Source organism: Colobus angolensis, unplaced genomic scaffold (assembly GCF_000951035.1).
Source record: "Colobus angolensis palliatus isolate OR3802 unplaced genomic scaffold, Cang.pa_1.0 Scaffold584, whole genome shotgun sequence".
Classification (NCBI taxonomy): Eukaryota; Metazoa; Chordata; class Mammalia; order Primates; family Cercopithecidae; genus Colobus; species Colobus angolensis.
The window spans coordinates 123,549-146,318 of NW_012119421.1; the positions used below are offsets into that span (position 1 = coordinate 123,549).

A 22,770-nucleotide genomic window follows, 5' to 3' on the forward strand; every position below is an offset into this window, starting at 1 on the left:
CTGACCCTACTCTAGCTAAACGAGCCGAGCACTGTCCCTTGAGGACACATCCACGAAAATCTTGGGCGCCGCTTTGGGCAACTGTGGGCAACTGCATATTGCTGCCTATGACAGATGAAATTCAACTGCATCTCCACATTGCCACGCCTCCAGCAAATTGCTGGCAAAAGGGAAGCACCTGGGATCCCTCAGGCAAGAAAACTGCAGATCGCAATAGGCCCAGGCTGGGAGTTCCCCGCCTGCTCCCAAAATGAAGACCCTGGAGACCCATAACCGGGATCCGGGATCCCGATTCTTTCCGCGGGGTATCCAGTTCCAGAACTAAGCGCCAGTATGCGGGATTCGCCAGGCTGACCCTCTCCGGGTTCCAGAAGCTGCAGCAGCCGGCAGATTTTGATCTTCCGAGTCCTGTGCGCGCAGGAGTGTGGACGCCGCCCTTCCAGGGCTGTGGACCCTGCCTCGGGGCCTTATCCCTGACGCCAGCCGTCAGGGCTCTTGGCTTTGACAGGGTACCGACCTCTCTGGTTCTCCCAGGAGCCGTAGGACCCGCCCTGCCAACCGTTCAACCGAGCCAAGGGGCCTCATGCCCGCGCTCAGTCCTCGCCCGCCCCCCACTCAGGGTGTCAACACAGGTAGGTCAGGTAAGAATTTCTGGATTTCTACACACACCTGGCTACAATGAGATGGCGCCACTCCCCTTCCCCTACAGAAGGAGACTCAGAAAATGGTAGTTAAAACAGAAGGTTTCAATAAAATCGAGAGTCTGATAACATAATATCCAAAAGTCCAAGTTTCAATTGAAAATCATTCATTACACCAAGAACCAGGAAAATTTTATTCTAAATGAAAATAGACCAAGTCCAAGGCTAAAGGCAGAAGACTGACGCCCCAGCTCAAAGACGGTGGAGCAGAAAAACTTCTTTCTTAACCCTTCATCCTATTCAAGCAGTCTATGGGTTGGATGAGGCCCACTCACACCCGGGAGGGCAATCTGCTTCACTCAGTTTACTGATTCAAATGTCAATCTCCTCCAGAAACACTCTCATAGACACAGTGAGAAATCATGTCTAACTAAATATCTCCCTGGCCCAGTCAAATTGATACAAAAATTAACCTTCACAAATACTCTCAACCTTCACAATACTCTCAATGTAGCATCATGTCCTGCTTGTTTATCCCATGACAATTAATATATTCCAGCATAACATTGGCTTCCGTTCCCTTACTGTAGCAACACGTAGGAGTTTCATTTAACGTGAGGATAATTTTGACCTTACGGAGTCTCTCTCCCTACCCGCACCTACAATTGCCACTTGTGGATTGTCATTTTGCCATGGCTTTCTTATACATAATATTAATAAGCTGTATACTTTGCTAATGTAGGTTTGATTTCATCCTGGCTGCATAAGTCACTTTCCATTTTGACAAAGTGTAGAAATATTTTTGTTTATCTCCTGAATATTGGTAACACATACCTATTGTGGGGCCCACTCTGAATCTCATGGTTTTGCTTATTTTCATTCAGATCACAATAGAAATGCACAGGCTGCTTGAACGTCACTGAAAATGGCCCTTGGCCATGTCCATCTGTCAGAGTCCAGTAAAATCCTGGCCATGGAATGGAGGGATGAAAAGTGAGAATCACCAAACTCAGCAAACAAAGACTCAGTTTAAACCTTTGTGCTAAGAGATGATGAGACTCTATCATGTCTTCTAATAGCATATGACCATGTCCCATGGATGACCCTAGGCTCCCATGACAATGCCTACCTAGAAAAGCTCAAGGCTGCCAGGGGAACTTACTTTAATTCTGGCCAATACCTGCTGATGATGGTAGGTTATTTCTTATAGCACTTACTAAGAAGGGAATCCTTCCTCCATCCCTTTGAGAAATGTGTGTATCTCCTAGGGACTCCAGCGTGTCTTTCCGCAGGATTTGAAAGCCATTCCTTTGAGGTGTCATCCTCAGGAAGGACTGAATCTCTGTCCCCCGGTCTCTGTGGGAGGTTAGAATTCTAATGTCTAACATTGCCAACTGGCAGATACAGCTGTCGGGATGAGGCAGAAGCTTACAATGACCAATATTTTGTAATGTTTCACTTGTGCCCTGACCCCTGCCCTATCCCCTGCCTCACTCCGATTAGAATGCCATCACCTCTGCCCAAATGCGATGGAGCTCAGCCCATCGCATGAGTTTTGGTCAGTAGTTACAGAATAAAATCTGTTTTCACAGTTTTGACTAATGTCTGACTTTATCTTTGACAAAATAAATGCAAGCAATTGATTTTAGCGACACGGCACCTGCAAAGGGAGGCACAGATATTGCCTCTATCACTTCCTCATACAGAGTGTGTATGATATTGCTGTGTGATGTTAGTTGGACTGCAATTTAGCACAACAGGTTTTCTAATAACTGGCAGTTTCTCACTAAGTTAAGCCTACCTGAAAAGGAAGCACACTTACTTATATTGATTACTCACATTAAATGAACAATGCATCCAACAAGGCTTCTACCAAAAATGTTCTTATTAATCTCATATTTATACTAAGGAAAAACTGGGAACAACACAAATCTTCACCAATAGAAGAATTTAATACCGACTGTTATATAGTCATAAAACGATCCCAGAAGTTCACTTGATAACATCAAAACCAGGAATCCACACTGGTGCCACTGATGGCAAAAAATCATGATATAAAAATGAGAGAGATGAGAGAGAGAAAATGTACTATAGCCATAATAGTGGGTAAAAGCCAAAGAGTTCAGTTTCTACTAATGATATTTGATAGAAGAACCAAAGGAACATGAGCCAGTAGCCCTAAGGGTCCAGGTCTGCACAAGGTGCCTGTTGGGTGCAGGGTTCTGTTGGCTCCAATGATGAATCTCAAATGGGCTAATTTTTATGGACATAACCGCTTCAGAAATCTATCAAAGAAAAATAAGGGGATAGTGATTTGCATGTTCATTTACCATTGTGTAGGAGGAACAATGGGCATTAGATTGGTTTGGTCAAATAAAAGCAAAACCAAGATTTATGAAGAAAAGAGGAAAGGCGAGAAGAAAAAAATCATCTGCGAACTTTGTGATTTTGCTCCCCTTGGCTAAACGACTTGACAGAAAGCTGTCAAAGAGGTCACTGTGGCCCTTCTTCTCCAGACCTACATAACTTGGTCACTGGAGAAAACAATTACAGACGTTGGAGGACTTTAAAATGTCCTAGAAGTTTAGCAGCTCACCCTATGCCACAGAATATCTGTGTGTAATGTCCACCATGTCCTTCGGTTGTGCACCCCGTCAGTTAAGCCAGGAGGACACTTCTCCCCTCAGTGGAATATCATACATCAATGTGTAGAAAGTTTGTTGTGCCGGCAAGTAATGACAAAAGGGACATTGATAGAATTGGGAAACAAATTGGAATATAATCTGTTACCGCTCCCATGGAAGATAAATTTGCAGAATGTACTGAAATTAGAAGCATTAAATAAATGCTGTAATGTAAAACTGGCACATCCTGTTCTCTACACTATAGAAATATCTGCACGAGTGACCAAAGATGTGTGTACAAGAATAGTGGAGACTGCAGCATGAAAGTCATGAAACCCACCTCATTTCAAAAACATCTTGAAAAGCGTTAAATCATGCACAAATAGAAGAAGAAACGCTGTTTTCACAAACAGTGGTGAGGATCACCATGAGGCGGATTCTACTGATTCTACTGGTCACATTATTGATAGAGCAAACAGTAAACCCAGGCACATCCTGGGGATAGGATACTACTGTTAATAGGTCTCCTATTATTAAACAAGAAAATCTCGAGGCATTTTACTCCCCCAAGTCTTCCATGGGAGCAAAGAACATTTTTATCACACTAGAAGTGAGTTCCTGTCTGAAGTCTCTGGGATTTCTGAGTTTGACAGATACAAGGCACAATGGCCCTTGCCAAGCCTCAGACCTAAGAAGGTGGGGAAGAGGACATGTGTGTCTCTGGATTAGGCTGGAGTTGATTGTGTATCAACAGAAACAACAACAACAAAGCCAGGAGTCCCTGGTTGGGCTCAGACCACCAACCTTTCTGTTAACAGCTAAACGCGCTAATTGATTGTGCCACAGAGACCGCTACCACTGATTCCACCGGGCGCTATATGCAGGGCACACTCACCAAACTCTCCCCATCCCTTCTGTCCTGAGGGCCTGCCCGGCAGGACGGAAAACAGGAGAGATTAGACCGGTGAATCGCGCTGATCACGTTGCATACCCGTGGGTTTCGAGATTCTGGAGCGGGAAGGACAGCTGAATGGCCTTCGCCCTCCCTGCCCCTCCCCTATTTCAGAAGCCCCCGGAAACGCCCCCGGCCCGAGCCGCCTGGGGGCCCAAGGGAAGCTGAACGCCAGGTGGGCTCCCAGGATGGCTTTTCCCGTTCTTTGCGCCTCCTTCACCCAGTGAGGGAGCCTGTGCCCACCCTGCCCAGTCACTTTCGGGGCCTCTGCGAGCTTCCGCTGCCGCCGTCTTCGGATCCTGTGTCCCTAGCGGGGCTCCACCAGGGCAGGGATGGTGGTGAGAGTCTCTCGTGGTCCCCTCGCGGGGAGCAGGGTCTGGCACTCACCAGGACTCACGACTAGGACTTGTCTAGTGAATGCACGGTCGCCTTTAGCTTTTAGTCCTTTGAAGAGTCCTGAGAATGTAAATCATGAACTATTTTTCTATGGGGAAGTTTTTGTTTGTTTGTTTGTTTGCGACAGGGTCTCACTTGGTCGCCCAGGCTGGAGTGCCGTGGTGCAAACAAGGCTCACTGCAGCCTCGACCTCCCGGGACCAATTGATCTTCTTGCCTGAGCCCCCAAGTAGCTGAGACGACAGGGGCTCGCCACCATGCCCGGCTATTTTTTGTATTTTTTGTAGAGACAAGATTTCGACATGTTGCCGAGGCTCGTCACCAAGGGGAAGTAAGTTCTTTTTAAAAAGCATTTATTCCGATTGCTTTCTCCGCATTCTGTGGGGCGCGCAAGGGGTGAGGCCTCCCAGGGCCTCTCTTGCCGCTCTGAGCCAGTGAGCTTCGAGGGCTCAGCTGCGTTGTTTTTGGGTGCGTGTCTGGGGCAGGAGGCCGGAGGCGAGCAAGGGGTGAATCCACCAGAGAGTGGCGAGGAGGAGGGCAAGGAAGTCGGTAGAGGCCTGGACCAGGGAGACGAAACTTCCCAGTGGGTGTGTGCAGCGGTAAGGACTGCACAGGGGAGAGATGAGAAGTGTTTGTTGTTGTTGTTGTTGTTGTTGTTTGTTTTGTTTTTTTATTTTTATTTTTTATTGTAGCAGAATGGGGAAGAAAGGGAGGAAAACGGAGAGACACCAAGAAAAAACGAAATCTACGCGGACCCTTAGGTCTCCAAAACGGAAGCAGCTCCTGTGGCTCGCGGTGATCACATTGTGGTTAGTGCTCTACGTTGTGGCGGTAGCAGCTTGGGCTCCATCGCAAGTCATGGCAACGTCCATTCTAGGGTGTAGCGCTCTTCTTTCCCTTTCGCCTCCAACCTGAGCCTAGGCTGCGCCTTGACCTGCGGCTAGAGAGGTCACAACTTTTCTGTGACTTTGGAACTCTCTGTAGTGTCGCGAATAGAAGGAACCCCTACCCTGCACACCTAAGGGTCCTTTTATCTTGAAAGATTTTTGCCCTCTCTCTAAGCAAGTACAATACCCAAAAGGAGAGGTGCCCCCTCTCAGTCAGCCTTATTGGAATCTTCTACTGTTGACATGATGTGGCCGCCCCCATTTTTCTGGCTCAGATATTTCAGAAATCCGTGGGACCTTTTTCAGGCCAAATCAGAAATAGACAACACAAGACAAGAGTTCGCACTCCAACTGGGTATTTTAAGTAAAACCTAAAGAATACAATAAAATCTAAAGTTCGTGACGTTCTCCAACCCCAATTTTAAATTTTGTTTTTATTTATTTATTTATTTATTTTTGCTATCAGTAAATGACTGAAGTATAATCCACGGAGGCCAAAGTGCACCAATCTTAAGTGTGCAGCCCAGTACATTTTGACAAAAGAAACCATCACCTGGGCCAAGTTATGGGACAACTTCAACAAACCAAGAAGTCATTAGAGTCCCTTTCCAGTTAATCCTCACCCCATCCCCATTTAGGCAACCACCATTCTGACTTCTGTCTCCGTGACTTACTTGTGCTTCGTGTAGAAATCACATAAAGGACCATACTAATTTTAAGTGTTTTGGTTTTTTTTTTAATGCAAAAATGGTATGGGATACTTCCGTTTTATGGCATGTATCTCAGTTCTTTGGTGTTATTGATGAGTGTTATTCCAACAAGTGAATATACTACAGTTGATGGACAATTGGGATATTTCTAATTTTGGCTATTGTGAATAAGGTGTTTACAAATATTCTACTATGGGCCTTTTTTTTTTTTTTTTTTTCTTTGGTGTTATTGATGAGTGTTATTCCAACAAGTGAATATACTACAGTTGATAGACAATTGGGATATTTCTAGTTTTGGCTATTGTGAATAAGGTGTTTACAAATATTCTACTATGGGCCTTTTTATGGACCTGTGCCTTCATTTCTGTTGAGTATAAACATAGTAATGTAATGGCTGGGTCATGAAGTAGGTATATTTTTAACTGTATTAGAAACTATCAGACAGTATTTTAGAATGGTGGCACTATTGTATTCTCTCTCTCTGTCGCTCTCTTTCTTTTTTTTTTTTTTTTTTTTTGAGACAGAGTCTCGCTTTGTCACCCAGGCTGGAGTGGAATTGTAGGATCTCCATTCACTACAACCTCCGCCTTCTGGGTTCAAGCAATTCTCCTGCCTCAGGCTCCTTAGTATTTGGAATGACAGGAATGCGTCACCATGCCTGGCTAATTTTTGTAATTTTTGTAGAGACGGGGTTTCACCATGTTGGCTAGGCATCTACCTAGAATCAAATGGAACTGTTTTTCCCTGAACTGGCCTCCTTGGGTGGCCGACCAGGGAGAGGTGAAGGGAAGAAATCTTGGAGTGAAATGTCCATTTCTTCGCTCTTGTTTAGGTCTCTGTAAGGCATAAGAAGTTAAAAGCAAGATCTGATCCATGGCGTTTTCCAGGAACTCGAAAGAGGTGTAGGAGGAGGGAAGTTCAATTGTCACCTTGGTCTACTGGAGTATCCCAGGCAGAGTCCCAAGAGTTCAGCTTTTCAAACTCGAGTTCCTGGGTTCTGATGGCCTTTTTTGAGGAAAGTACTGATGTTTATGTCAAAGTTGGAAGGCTTGAGAGGCATCAAGCAATGGGGAGGCAAAGAGAACACATCAACAAGCAAGGCAAGAACTTTCTACAGGCTCATACTGGATACAGGACCAGAGACAAAAAGCTGGGTGAATTTCTGGTGTTTTCCTACAGAGGTTTGTTACCCAGTTGCACAGAGCCTACTCAGAATAGGGTTTTTTTCAAGTCAACTCTTTTAATGTGAAGCCATAACCTTGTGGTGTTGCCCAATGCAAATCTCTACCGTGAGCCTTTGCTCTGGGTGTCTCTTTTGTTAGTCACATCTTCCAAAGAGAACAGCGAAAATCTTGACTCCTGTCCACAAGTCTGTGTCTTAACTGTTTCCAAGGCTGCAGAGTTCGGGGTCAGGAGGCATTGGCAGTTCAGTGGTAGGATTCTCACCTCCCACAGGGGAGACCTGGATTTCATTTCTGACAAATGCACCATCCTGTCTTTGTGCCCTGTGGTTTTTACAGTTACTTGCTGTGCCATGCTAATAAAGAAAAAAAAAAATGGAGGGGAGGGTTGATGGGGGAACCACGGTATAGTCCTCCAGTTCTTTCCATAGCAGAATTTTTTTTTCTTTTATTTATTTATTTTTGTTTGTTTGTTAGAGACAGAGTCTCAGTCTGTCACCCAGATTGGAGTGCAGTTGCACGATCCAGGCTCACTGCCACCTCCACCTTCCCGGCTGAAGCGATTCTTAGGCCTCAGCCTCCCAAGTAGCTGGGATTAGAGGCACGTGCCACCATTTCCTGCTAATTTTTGTATTTTCAGTAGAGACGGGGTTTCACTATGTTGGCTAGGCTGATGTTGAACTACTGACCTCACATGATCCACCAGTCTCGGCCTCCCAAAGTGCTGGGATTACAGGCATGAGCTGGCCCCAGAGCAGAATTTATCTAAGCAGAGACTTTGCAGACACTCTCTTTGAAGCTGCAAGTGAGTCTAGTTGGTCTCTGCGTTTCTACATATTTGGCACTAAAACCGGCGCGACTTTTATCATATCTGCTGTCGGATCCCTGCAGTACAAAGAGTCACCTGGTCACTAATTATCTGCCTGGACCTTGGATAGACCATTGGAGCTCATCTTGCGAGGGAGTGCGGCTCAAGAAATGGCATTCCCCAAAGGAGAGAAGCTGTGGGGTTGGGCGGACACACGCAGTGATGGGGAACTGGAACCCAGGGAAAGGGGAGGCGTGTGGGGAGGAACCCGCCTGCAGATGAGGGGAGCTGCAGAGAGGGGTCTCGGACCTTCCTGTCGAGGAAGGCCCAGTCTTTGGTGGTCTCGGCAAAATGAAGGATGGGCCCCGATTGGAGAGCAGCACGTCCCCAAAACTCATTTCTATCACCCCTGTTTGTTTTACACTCCACCAGGCAAATCTTCTGTCCAAGAGTTTCTTTTTAATGCTTCTCTTGAAGCAGCGTGGTGGGGAGGCCATGGCAGTCGTTAGCCCTGGAGGCCTGGGGAGGACACTCTGAAGAAGAAAGCCCCGCGATTATCCAGTTTCACCCTGTTTTCATCTACTCTTTTCCTCAGCGAAGCTTATATGGGTCCCCGATGTCACATCACAGCTGCTGCATTGGTGGATTAAGAGCCGCTGACAAATCTCTTTCGCGAAGGGGTAAGAAGCGCAGTTGGCCCAGAACCATGGAAAGAGACGCAAGAGCACTTTCCTGCCTCTTGTTCTCTCTCTGCTATGGGTGAACATCTACTTTCCACACACACCAGTTCAATACTGCCTTGGTCTCTACAGGAGGTTTACCATTTTTTACAGTTCCCGTAAGCCATGTTTTCTTCTCGCTTCTACAGTTCTTCCAGGGTTGAGTTCAGGAGCTGCTCAACAGTCCAGAGGAGTTCAACATCCTGGTTCAAAACCATTAGTCTGGTTTTGCTACTAGGGTGAAGCTTGCCTCCTAGACCGGAGTTAAGAGGTGTTCCCTCGGCTTCTATTTTCTAAAGAGAATTGGTACATGTCTTCCTTAAATGTTTAGTAGTGAAACCATCTAGACCTAGTGCTTTGTTCTGGAAAGTTGTTAATTGTTGCTTCAATTTCATTAATAGATAGAGACCTATCTAGGTTATCTATTTCTCCTTGTATGAGTTTTGGTCAACTTTATCTTTCAAGGACTTGGTCCAATTCATCGAAGTTATCAAATTTGTGAACAGAGAATTGTGCATAATGGTCCTCTACTATCCTTTTAATGTCCACGCAATCAGTAGTGAGGGTCATTGTTTTCTTTTTCATATTAGTAATGTGTATCTTTTCTCATTGTTTCTTGGTTCACCAGCTAAAGGTTTATCAATTTTATTGGTCATTCCAAAGAACACTCTTCAGGTTTTGTTGACTTTTCTCTATTAATTTCTGGTTTTTGATTTCCTTGATTTCTGCTCCAGTGTTTATTGTTTCTTGTCTTCTACTCACTTTGGACTTGATTTGCTCTTGTTTTCTTTGAGTTTCCTAAAGTGTAAGTTTGGATTATTGATTTTAGATCTTTATTTGTAATATTTAATTTTTTAAAATCCATGATTAGTTTACTTTCTGTGCAGTAATTTTTTTAGTGTAATATAATTTTGTTCTTGTTAAAATTTCAGTTTTATTTTATGTACCAAGTGTACATGTGTAGGATTGTTACATGGGTATATTGGACCCAGGTAGTTTGCATAGTACCCAATAGCCAGTTTTTCAACCCACTCTCCCTCCCTCCCTCCTTACCTCATGGTAGTCCACAGTGTCTAAGGTTCCCATGTTTATGTCCTTGTGAACTCAATATTTAGGTCCTGCTCCTAAGTGAGAACATTCGGTATTTCGTTTTCTGATTCTGTATTAGTTTCCCCCAGATTATGGCCTCCTCCTCTATCCATGTTATTGCAAAAGACATGATTTCATTCTTTTTTATGGGTGTGTAGTATTCCATGTTGTGCTGTGTATGTATCACATTTTCTTTATTTAATCCACCACTGATGGGTACCTAGTTTGATTCCATGTCTTCGCTATTGTGAATAGCCTGGTGATAATCACAGGAGCGCATATGTCTTTTTCTTTTAAAGATTTACATTTCTTTGGGTATACACCCGGTAATGAGATTACTGGTTGAATAGCAGCTCTATTGTAGGTTCTTTGAGAAATCTCCAAACTGCTTTCCACAGTGACTGAACTAATTTACACTCACTCCAAGGGTTGATAAGCTTTCACTCCACAACCTTATCAGCATCTGTTGGTTTTTGACTTTTTAATAATGACCATTCTGAATGATGTGAGATGGTATCTCATTGTAGCTTTGATTTGCATTTCTCTGATTATTAGTGATGACGAGCATTTATTCCTGTGTTTGCTGGCTGCTTCTATGTCATCTTTTAAGAAGTGTCTGTTCATGTCTCTTTGTCCACTTTTTAATGGAATTTTTTTTTCTTGTTGATTTAAGTTCCTTATAGATTTTGGACATTAGACCTTTGTCAGATTCACAGTTTGTGAATATTTTCTCCCATTCTGTAGCTGGTTTATTGACTCTGTTGATGGTTTCTTTTGCTGTGCAGAAGCTCTTTCTTGAATTAGGTCCTAGTTGTGAATTTTTGTTTTTGCTACAATTGCTTTTGTGGACTTGGCCATAAATTCTTTGCCACGGCTGATGTTGAGAATGATATTTCCTAGGTTTTCTTCTACGTTTTTTCTGCTTTGAGGTCCCAGTATATATAGTGTCATTGCAAATGACAACCAACCAGAGACTAGTCATTACAAGTCCAGAAAGGAAACTTATTGTGACCAGGAAAAATGTCCAACAAATGACAAATAGTAAAAGAGACTCCTGGGTGTCTTTTGCTGTAAAGCATGGGGCATTGTTTTCTGTAGAGTTCAGCAAACGTTTTCCGTAAAGGGCCAGGGAGATAGGAAGTATTGTACGCTTGTGAGCCAAGAGGCAAAATTAAGGATATTATGTAGGTGCACATATAACCAGGAAGAAAACAAATTTCTATACCATTTTCACTGATGAGATTCTAAACTAACAATAGCAACTGAGTAGAACTTCTCGGGTGGTGAATGTTCTCTGCATTGAGAGTCCAGGCTCAGCTTTCCTAGGAACCCTGGTACAGCCTTCCTTTTCCACCCTTCAGGCTGTTTATTCCCTGTTTTCCTCATAAGAGTTCCATACAAAAGACCTACTACTCTGAGAAACTCCAGCAAATCTTAGTAACCACTCAGGAAGCGTATTTTAAGATAGTCCTAATTTCAAATTTGTTCTAAGACTAGTATACTGATTGAGGAGAAAGAGCCTCATGACAAAAATTCAGCTAGAGCTGTGAGTGAGAGTTGTGTTTCAGTACTGATCTGGGCCCAGGTTTCCCATGAGCACCTAAAGAAAGGCTCATTTGCAGGGATCGTCAAGGTGCTCACTATGTCTACCTCATAGCCTCGAAAGAAGTGATTGGCTAAAAGAATTTGTGTGGTATCCTGAAGGGAAATTAGTCCAGAAATAGAGGAAAAGATAAGAATTTTATAAAACAGCCATGTGAATCAACAGTTGTTTAGGATGTAGAAAGCTGCAAGAGACAGTTTTTCCCACTCTAATGACAAGAAAAAGCTGTATGGTCTGCAAAATCATATGTGTTTTGATCCCACCAGAGAGCTGAAGTTGCAAGGCCCCTGAGTCAGCTGAAATCCAAAGCATGAGACACCCCCCTATAGAAGGACAAATACATGAAACAGTCCATCTTTGACAGATAATGGAAGAAAAAGATAGCAGTCATAAATGTTGGTTGGAGAAAAATCACTGAAGTTTTCATCATTTCTTAAAGGCCAAGTGTGAACTATTGTGACAGCTTAGAATCTCTGAGAGTCCCAGATACATAGCATGTTTTTGCCCATTTGCTGGGTCATCTACCACTGATGTTGGAGCTAGGAACCTGTCTAACCATTGGCCCCAGTGATAGGCCAACTGCTGAGGTAGGGTTAGACACAAAAGCTGTCTATATTAGACAAGGGGAGGAGACTTGCTCTTGCCCAAGACTTCCCATCATTGAAAGGTTGAGTTCCACTACCCCAAGTTGATGTCACAGGAACACTAGGACTCAGGCACCCATGGCCTGAGGTTTGGTACACTTTCAATGCAATCAGTAATATGAGTTGGTTTCAGTCAGTCATTTGAGTTGGTTGCAGACCCTTTCCTTTAATGAGGAAAAACTGTGACATGGGTACAAATTTCCCATGTTCAGGAAAAATTGGCTTTGTCCTTAAGGATATTATATTGATTGGATTTCTCTCAACCTCTTTTAGTTGTGTTTACCATTATTAAAATTAAGTGACTTTCACTTGGATGAAGTGGCAATAAAAACAGGTTGTGACAATTTCTAGTGATTTTTGATCCCAAACCTTGTATCACTGTTGGAACTTCATGTGTGTACTTGAAAACAAAACATGTACAATTGTTGCACTGGTTTGAAGATTTTAATGGCGAAAGCAACCTAATCAGTAATCAGTACTCTATCTAGAAACCAATCTTGGAAATATGTGATTATGCTTTTTTAAAATAGCTGAAAAGAAGGCTGGGTGTTCTGGCTCATTCCTATAATACCAACACTTTGAGAGGCCGAGGTGGGCAGATCACTGAAGGCCAGGAGTTCAAGGCCAGAAGCCTGGCCAACATGATGAAACCCTGTCTTTATTGAAAACACAAAAATCAGCTGGGTTCTGTGGTGCACACCTGCAATTCCAGAACTGATTCCAAAACTGTAATTCCAAAATTGATTATAATTAAATTTGAGGATAAGGTTTTATTAAAATTATCTTTAACATTTTAATGTACCACACAAAGGTAACATTTAGTTTTCTCTTTTGGTCAAAATATTTATGTAATGTTAATAATAGATATAAAATTTTTGCTTACCTTTTGGCTAAATGATTCCAGTTACTCAGGAGGCTGAGGCAGGAGAATCCCTTGAACATGGGACTCGAAAGTGAAGGTTGCAGTCAGCTGAGATCCTGCGACTGTACCCCAACCTGGGTGACACAGGGAAATTCTGTCTCAAAATAAATAAATACGTAAAATAGCTGAAAAGAAATGACTGTTTGTTTATTCTCACTTTGTTCTTGTTTTGTTGTATAGTATTTAAATAAAAGATTATTTATCCTCATACAGAATTTCCAAAAGTGATATTTGCAGTTAACATTTTGTTAAATGATGGAGAGAAAATTTAATTGTCTTACTTTGAAAAGTTTGGCATAGGTTCTGTCACATTTTTGATGCTTTCAAACACAGTTCTGTCATTAGAATGCTGGCAACTAGTTACATGCAAGGAGTATCCTAACCACTTTAATACAGTGGTTTGAAGTGCTGCAGGCAGTAACTACTGGACACCAAATCACAGTGTTTTTATTAGTGACATGTTAGAGAGAAATAGAAGTTTCTGCAGTACAAATGTCCTATTAACTAATCCTTGTGCTATTAGTTTACAGGACTTTGACTCCTGGGTCTGAAAAAGACACCTACTCCTGCTAAATCTTGAATATTGACACCAATCAATGCCTCATCTTCAGACCCTGGGGAAGATGACAACCAAAATGAACTGCTTTCATGAGAAACGGAACCAGAAATTGAAACCATTTAATCCCTCTAGGCCCAACAATCCCACCTGCCCCCTTTTCCACCTCATGCCCCCTCTTCCTCTAGACAGAAGAGGTGGGCACATGAGAATTGTAAGGCCGGAGTTTAAGGGATTAGTTTAGTTTAGAGACTTTCTTGTCATTCTCTTTTCTCTTTTTCCTTTCCTATCCCTTCCTTCCTCCTTTTCTTTCCTTTCCTTTCCTTTTGTTTCCTTTCCTTTCCTTTCTCCCTCCCTCCTTCCTTCCTTTCTTTCTTTTTTCTTTCTTTATTTCTTTTGTTTTTTCTTTTTTACATTTTTGGTAGACACAATGTTTCACCATATTGCCCAGGCTAGTCTCAGACTCCTTAGTTCAAGCGATCCACCCACCCTGGCCTCTCAAATTCAGAGATTTTCTACAAATTAGATGTTACACTCAGAAGCACACTGATGCAAGGCCAGCAACTGGGCCCATGTATTGGAATAACAGGATTTTCTAGAGCATTCATCTGCTTTTTCATAGAAAAGTATAAAAGGTCATGAAAGGTTTTTGAAACTCTTACCTTATGGTTAAACTGATTATAATTAAATCTCTGTATAAGGTTTTATTAAAATTATCTTTAACATTTTAATATACCACACAGAGGTAAAATTTAGTTTTCTCTTTTGGTCAAATGTTTGTGTAATATTAATAATAGATATAAAATTTTGGCTTACCTTTTGGCTAAATGATTGACTATTTTAAGGTGACCTGTGATCCTATTTTGTGATATCAAGTCTCTCAAAACTTGGATATTTGGCAAACTTTCTAAGAGTAAAATTTCCATATTAAGCCTTTTGGACCTCAAATTAACTTTTTGGATATTAGGTTCTTGAAGTCCAAGATAGATATATTAGGCTTCTTAGGCTTATTTGTTATGCTAGAATTATGCAAGTATCATTGTCAAATCTGAGGTGGTGTTTCACTTCCTTTGGGTTCTGTTGACACAGATGTGTTGTTAATGTGTGTTCCAGGATTGTATGAGATTCCTAGAGTTCTGATATGCTGTCATTAATAATTATGATTATTATGTTAAATTGTGTGCCACAGAAGCAACCGAATTCCCTTGTCAACTGTTTCTATGACTATGGCTGTCTTAAGGCTTTTGTCATCCACAATTGTTGTTTTGCTTTGATTCTTCTCAAAAAGTGACTTATAATCAGTTACAGTCCAGGCCTTGTTTTTTTGGGGAAGTCCATGAAAAACACTATAGGATGCAGGTTTCAGATAACTTTGGAGATCGTGCCATTGAACTAAAGAGAAAATTTCCAGGACACTAATAGAAAGGCTGATATGTTCATAGAGATTGCTAGCCCAGTATGAAGCAGAGCAGGAGATGATTGCATTGATTAAACTAATAGAGGATTGAAATAAGTTTTTATGGCTTTTGTTTGTTTGTTTGAAACATTGTTTATTCTTCAGAGTCTGGAGAACTTTTTTTCTTTTGAGCTATTGATAGCCTGCAACAATTGAGTACAATAGTCTTCTAAACAGAATTTGAGGCATATTTTTCTCTCTCTGCTGAATTTCTCCAGAATTTGTAAACTGAATATTCTTAACTTATGACAATGTGTTTGTTTGCCCGTGACAATGTGTTTGTTTGCATAAGTTCAATATGATTCTGTTTTCTTTTATAATCTGACAAAGGTGGAGGAATTGGTAATTTTCCCAGGGCTTGGCCTGAAAGGGCGTTGTGAAATGTTCCAGCAAAGCCTCTTTAGCAGCGCCTATATGAACAATGATTCTTGCTGCACTTTGTGTGGGTAATCAGGCCAAGCATATGGGACTGAAGCTTCTTTTGTAGGTAGGTTGGTCCTGCTATGTTTTGTCTTTAGTGGAAATGGGGAACTGGAGAGAGGAATATTGTGTTTCAGGAGAAACTACAGTATTAGATGAACGTTTGATTCCTGGGTGGCTATGCGGTCATCCATGGTGTGGAGTTGCTCAGGATGCCCTTTCTCCACATGATGCAGCCTGAAAGATGGACGACCAGATTCCCCATGATTGAGGAACTGACAAAAAAATGGGAATTCAGTTCCCATTTTCAATAGTCCCACAGACCGTCTTTTTGGATAGACGTAGAAATGCACCCTTCAAGTCTTGAAGCTTGAAAGTTACATTTGTTTTATCTGAGTTCCTTCCTCAGGAAAGGACCCTCAGGCCTCTCAAAAAGCATCACAGACCTGAAACTCAGCAGATCACAGCCTCCAGACAATAAGATGTCAGCCCCTCATTCATCATGAGTGCTTCCTCACCCCTCCCTAGTTCCTCTTTTCCCACACACAGTTATGTTTCTTCCCTGATACATAAACGTTTGCCTCACTTTAGTTGATCAGGAAGACTGATTTGAGACTGATCTCCCATTTCCTCAGCTGCAGCACCCAATTAAAGCCTTCTTCCTTGGCAATACTCAACGTCTGAATGACTGGCTTTCTGTGAGCTGAGCAGCAGGGCCTAGACCAAACACCTGGCCTTTCAGTAACAATACATGTACACTTTTAAAGACCACAATTAATGGGTCATGAGATATTGAGAAATTGGAATGGCATCCACTTGACCAATTCTGAGAAAACACCCTGAGCTTAAATATCAGGGCCCTGTCTCCTGACCTCGACAGTATATGGTTGATTTTGAGTCATAGCAGGTGAGTATGGCCTGGTTTGAGTGTTTTATAGACATGTAAAACGTGGCTGACTGCATTTTTTTAAAATCCAAAAAATTTCGATTTCTGGTGAGAAAATTTTATTAAAACCAACCAAACAAACAAACAAAGAAGTATACGAACAAGACAGTGAAGGATTCCCTGCTTCCCAACCTCATTTGGTTGCTATCTTCTGTTATATACTACAGGGAGGAAGGGGGCAAGGCACCCAGTACGTCCCATGTCCTGTTTTGACAATCATCTGGCCTCCTTGGGCAAACAGAAAAGAGGGAAAGCAAAAAGAAAATAACAGAAATTTTGCAGAAATTTCATCTCCGGTCTGGGCGCAGTGGCTCACACGGGTAATCCCAGCACTTTGGGAGGCCAAGGTGGGCAAATCACTTGAGGTCAAGAATTCAAGACTAGCCTGGCCAACATGGCAAAACCTCATCTCTACTAAATATACAACCTTTAACCAGGCATGGTGGCCCACGCTTGTAATCCCAGCTACTGGGGAATACAATCACTTGAACCTGGCAGGCAGAGGTTGCAGTGAGGGGAGATGGCCCACTGCCACTGCACTGCACTCTAGCCTGAACAACAGAAGGAGACTCTGTCTCAATGGAAAGAAAGAAAAGAAAAGAAAGAGAGAAAGAGAGAGAGAGAGAGAAGGAGAAAAGAAGGGAGGAAGGGAGGGAGAAGGCAGGAAGGAAAGAAGGAAAGGAAAGGAGGGAAACAAAGAAAGAGAGAGAAAGAAAGAAAGAGAAAAGAAAGAAGGGAGGAAGGGAGGGAGAAGGAAAGCGGAAGGAAGGAAAGAAGGAAGGAAGGAAAGGAGGGAGGGAGGGAAAGGAGAGAGAGAAAGAAAGAAAAAGAAAGAAAGAAAGAGAAAAGAAAGAAAGAAAGAAAGAAAGAAAGAAAGAAAGAAAGAAAGAAAGAAAGAAAGAAAGAAAGGTGAGAGAGAATGAAAGAAAGAGAAAGAAACGAAGAAAGGAAGAAAGAAATTTCACCTCGGCACAGGAAACTCTATGAACAAGGCTTCAGGGTCTCTTCTCTGGCCCTAAACCCACAGCAGATTTTTGCCTCATTTTCCGAGGTGCAAATGAAATGATAGAACTCGATTAGAGGAGAGAGCAGAGAGAAAGCAAGAAGGATGGCTCCTTCCTGCTGCTCCACCTTCCTCGAGTGTTGCTTGTAGGATAATAGAAATGCCTTGACATGGGTGGTTGGGAACTATTGCTACTTACTAGGAATTCAGGCACTTCCGGCAACTTTGCAGCGTGAGGTTCCATGGTGTAATGGTGAGCACTCTGGACTCTGAATCCAGCGATCCGAGTTCGAGTCTCGGTGGAGCCTTTCTGTTTAATTAGGACAGTAACTCCGTGTTTTACTCCCTAAACGGAATGGGGAATCCGCTGACGTTCAGAATCTCTGAGCTGCGGGCCTCCGTGTCCCTTCTGCTCCTGCTGTCTGAGCCTCGCGATGTACCCGGCGCCTTGTCCTCTCTTCGTCTCCCTCTTCTGCGTTCGGGATCCCAGAAACCGGGTTCTCACAGTGGCCCGGACCACAGGGAAATCGCCGAGTCATCCATTCGGGGGTCACCGAGCCTGGAGGGTCCCCTTCCAGGTCCAGCCTACCGGCACCCAGCAACCGTTGGCCCGGACACCCCCGCCAGGGATCCAGCGACCCAGCAAGTACTCACCCGTCTCAGGGCGACCCTGGGCCTCGGGGTGAGAGGCCCATCTGATTCTGAATGTTAATTTACTCTGTTCTTCATATTCAGATTTTTATGCCGAATTTCTAGCTCCTACGTTTCCATTGCGGGCCCTAAAAGTCGCTGTTTCACTAAGCTTTGGAATCTGACTCTGGGAAATTTCATTCTTTCGTCCCAAGATTTCAGCCGGAAAGAGAAATTCGCATGGCGGCCTCTTCCAGCACACGGCCTGGGAGCGCGGGTTCTGATCCTCCTCCGCCCTGGCCGAGATCCCCCGAGACCACGAGGAAGGGGAGCCTGAGCAGCTCTGAGAGGCGAGTCTCTGACGGTGGGGCTCCCGCTCATCCCGTCAGAACCCTACCCCAAGGAGAAGACGCCTTAGGACGCTACCGGAGTTAAAAATATTCTCTCCTGCTCTTCAGAGCACTTGGGATGAGGTTCCTGATGGGTACGTCTTGGGAACTAACTAAGATGTCACTCCAGGCACTCGGGAACATAGCTCTGATTTTCATATTTTGTGGCTGAGAGCTCTTACGAAGGACTGAAACACACCGCAGTCTTTGAAGGGCTCAGTTTGGAGGACGAGCAGGGAGTGGGGGTTGAGAGGACGCCTTCTTTGCTCCTTAGAGTGGACTGGCAGGTAAGGAAACACAAACTCCGTTTCCCCTTGCAGGCTGGACTGCAGGGCAGGGAATGGAAAATTGGGTAGTCGAAGAGTAACAATATTTATGTATGGGTTGGTTGCACGCATTAAAAATTGTTATCCCTAGAGATAAGTGTAGGAAGGGACCAGGGCTCTGCTGTTCACCACCAGCTTTACAGCATATGTAACTTTTATAACAGAGTGTAGTGCATAAAAAATTCATTCCTGTTAACAAAGAATTGATCACAACCAGTTACAGGTTTCTTTGTTCCTTCTCCACTTCCACTGCTTCATTACTAGCCTTATAGGAAAAAAAAAAATTGTAAATATGATATTATTTCCGTTGATCCTCAGCCCACCGGTTCCCCACCCCCTGAAAGTAGTTGCAACAACAGGTGTGCACCACGTGCTGGACTAATTTTTGTGTTTTTAGTAGATACGGGTTTCGCCATTTTGGCCAGGCAGGTCTGGAACTCCAGAACTCAAGTGATCCTCCTGCCTGGGCCTTACTGCACCTCCCTGCTGGGATTACAGCCATGAGCCACCCCACTTGGCCATCATTTGTATTTTGAATTTAAATATTTTGTAGTCATCGCTCTTCAATGACTGGGTTTTCTTGCATGAGCATGATGGGGTTCAGGACATGCTACTCCAAAATATAACATCTTAGGGTATTGAATATTTTACGCTAAAGGAATTTGAGTAACAACAGAAGCAGGAAGGTCACTGTCACCTCCCCCTGCCTTTCTTCCCTGAAGTCAATTGTAAGACCCTTATGTGAGAGGTGCCCTCTCCATACCCAGAGGAAAGGTGCATCCTGGAGTGTGCAGACACAGGGACACAGAGAAGAGCCTGAACACAGAGACCTGGCTACGTTTTCCCCAGTTTGTTACTGTTAGATCATACTTTTGTTGTCTTATCATACTTCTCCGTGACTATCCATTCTTCAATAAAACTACTGTTAAAAAACAAACAAACAAAAAAAACCTGAGGTTTAGCTGTTTCCATGGGCTTTCATTTTCTTTGGAAGGTGCTCCGGTCATGTAAATCTTACATTCAATAAATACACATGCTCTTCTCTTGTTGGTCTGTGTTTTGCTGTAAGGGTCTCAAGCAGTGAACCTAGGCTGGGTGAGGAAAAGTCCTGTTTCCTCCCTTACACGTACAAATATCTTCCACTGTAAAACTATAAAAATTTTACTGGGGGCAGATTTGAAGCAAGAAATTGAATCATTATTCCCCTTTGGATGAGCTGAACAGATGAGCTAATAAACTCCCAGTTCCTCCCAGATAGATATACTTCTCTAGCTCATTCCCTGAAGCTCCTTGAGGGTCAAACCTGCTGGAGATTGAGGGGCCTTCCTGGGATCTCCCAGCCCAGGAGGTTATTGCTGGTGAGAGGATTGCTGCAGTCTCCCTGGGAGGGTGCAGGGTCACTGGAAAGTATCACTGCTGTAACTTCAGTACAAATGCTTTTCATCACATCTGCTCTTTGTGCAGTGTTGCAGGCAAAATACAAGAGCTAACATGCACATGAGTAACATGTACATCATCAACCATGCCTGAATCACAAAGTGCCACATGTCACGCACAGCTGATGAGTGCATATGTTTACTCATTTAGTCCTTACCTCAGGCCGAGGTCACACCATCACCTTCACCTTCCATATGAGAAAACTGAGATGCACAAAGATGTTAAGTGACCTGCCCAGGGTCACTCAGCCAGCCAAGGAGGATTTGAAAGCAGGAATTTGAAGTGAAGGCAGCCTGGCTCCAGAAGACATTCTCAGAACCACTGCATTTATACTGCTCCTAACAAAACCACTCTTGCAAAAATTATGAAAGTGAGAAAAACCTGGCATAGGAAAACTATGACTGTGAAAGAAATCTGACCTGACTGACTGCATCTTGCTTCTAAACTCTGAGCTGCCCTTGTCCATTCCGGGGCATAGGCCAGGCTAACTATGAGAGGAGTTTAATTCCAAGTCTAAGTCTGAAGCAAAGATGACTGCCCCTTCCCGAGACAAACCCCTTCCTATCTTGGGGATCAGACCTTAGCAAAGCTAACAAATTAGGCATGAGATTGGAAATTATGGCTCAGGAGCCATGCAGCCAGAAGCCACATGATTCCTAAGCTCCCCAACTGTGCCTTTATATAACATTATTAGTATCAAAGCTAAGATTTGACAGGGTGTTCAAGGTACTTTTCAGACCCTGCCTTACGACGGACTAGCTGGCACACCCAGACCAGTAAACTGGCTCATCTGGTCCTGTGACCCTCACCCAGGGACTGACTCAGTGCAGTAAACAAGCTCTGACACTGTGATTTCATCCCCAACCCAACCAATCAGCTTTGCCCATTCCCTAGCCCCCTGCTTGCCAAACTATCCAAAAAAACAAAACCAACAACAAAACCCTAGTCTCTGAATTTGGGGGGAGGCAGATTTGAGTAATAATAAACCCCTGTCCTGGTCCCTCAGCTGCCTCTGCATTTATTAAATTCTTTCTCTATTGCAGAAAGCCTGCTGTTCTCAGCTCCATTGGCTTTTCTGGGCAACCAGCAAGATAAACCTACAGGGCAGTTACACTAATAAAAGAGAAACACAAATGGTAAGCATGCTTGAAAAGAAATGTAAGTCTGTGTATTTCTTTTCAAGAAACACAAAAAGAGGAGGAATGATGAGACGGGCAATACACTGTCCTAAATATTTTCGTGATTTTCCTGCCTTCCCATTTCCTTTTTATCCCAACAACTGCTCCCCAGAAACCTTCAAGTTAAACACGGTCCTGCCAGAACTGGGTTTGTCCTTCCCTTTACATTTTCCTCTCACCTGCCCCACACCCCTTCCATAGCTAATCTGTTCTTTCACTTCCAGGTCATTGAGTTTTTCCATTTAAAAATATAAAAGATACAGAAAGAAGAAGATAACAAGTCATCCATATTCCCACCACCTGGAATTAAGTACTGTTCGCATATGTACATATTTGTCTTCCAAACAATTTTAAAGTTACTCTCACTTTCTTTTAAACAAAATTATACATGCTTAGCATAGACCATACCACCAATACAGAAAAAGTGCAGATACGTAAAATTTCTGATCACCTTAAGTTCAAAATAACTTTTGTTAACATCAGTGCAACACTGATAGAATCGTGTTCTTCTGGTATATCTACAGAGAGAAGAATGTGTATTTTAGCTAGACTGTCCCCCTGCCCCACGCACCCACAAAAGAAAAAATAGAATAAAGAAAACTATATATATATGGAGTTACATGTATTTTATATATATATATATGTTTTTGTAAAATTGAGCTTAGACTGTATTTTCATTTTACAAATATTCCATTTAATAGTGCATGAATTTAACTGAAGACAAAGAGACAGAAACACAAATGAAGGAATTCCTGAACTCTCAATCACATTTCGAGAGACACTTTTCTAAAGGAATCTTCTAAAGCTAAACGCACATGAAATTAAGTAGAATGCATTATGATTTGCAGTGGTTTTGTTTTTGTTGTTGTTGTGTGTTTGTTTGTTTTTTGAGAGGAGTCTTGCTCTGTCACCCAGGCTGAAGTGCAGTGGCGTGATCTCGGCTCACTGCAACCTCCGCCTCCCAGGTTCAAGCGATTCTTCTGCCTCGGCCTCCCAAGTAGCTGGGACTACAGGTTCTTGCCACCACACCCAGCTAATTTTTGTATTTTTAGTAGAGATGGGGTTTCACTATGCTGGCCAGGATGGTCTTGATCTCTTGACCTCGTGATCCGTCCGCCTAGGCCTCCCAACCCAGACTGGAGTGTAGTGGTGTGAGCTTGGCTCACTGCAACTTCCACCTCCCAGGTTCAAGAAATTCTCCTGCCTCAGCCTCCGGAGTATCTGGGATTACAGGCGCCCGCAACCACGCCCAGC

At 43.2% G+C, this 22,770-nt stretch overlaps 1 protein-coding gene and 1 non-coding gene across 2 annotated transcripts in view; both read left to right on the forward strand.

Annotated features, from left to right (window-relative positions):
- LOC105526273 (putative neuroblastoma breakpoint family member 6-like protein) overlaps window positions 1–22,770 on the forward strand; it is a 255,070-nt gene that overhangs the window by 77,792 nt on the left and 154,508 nt on the right.
- TRNAQ-CUG lies at window positions 17,793–17,864 on the forward strand. Its single transcript has one exon. It is a non-coding gene; the product is annotated as a tRNA-Gln (tRNA).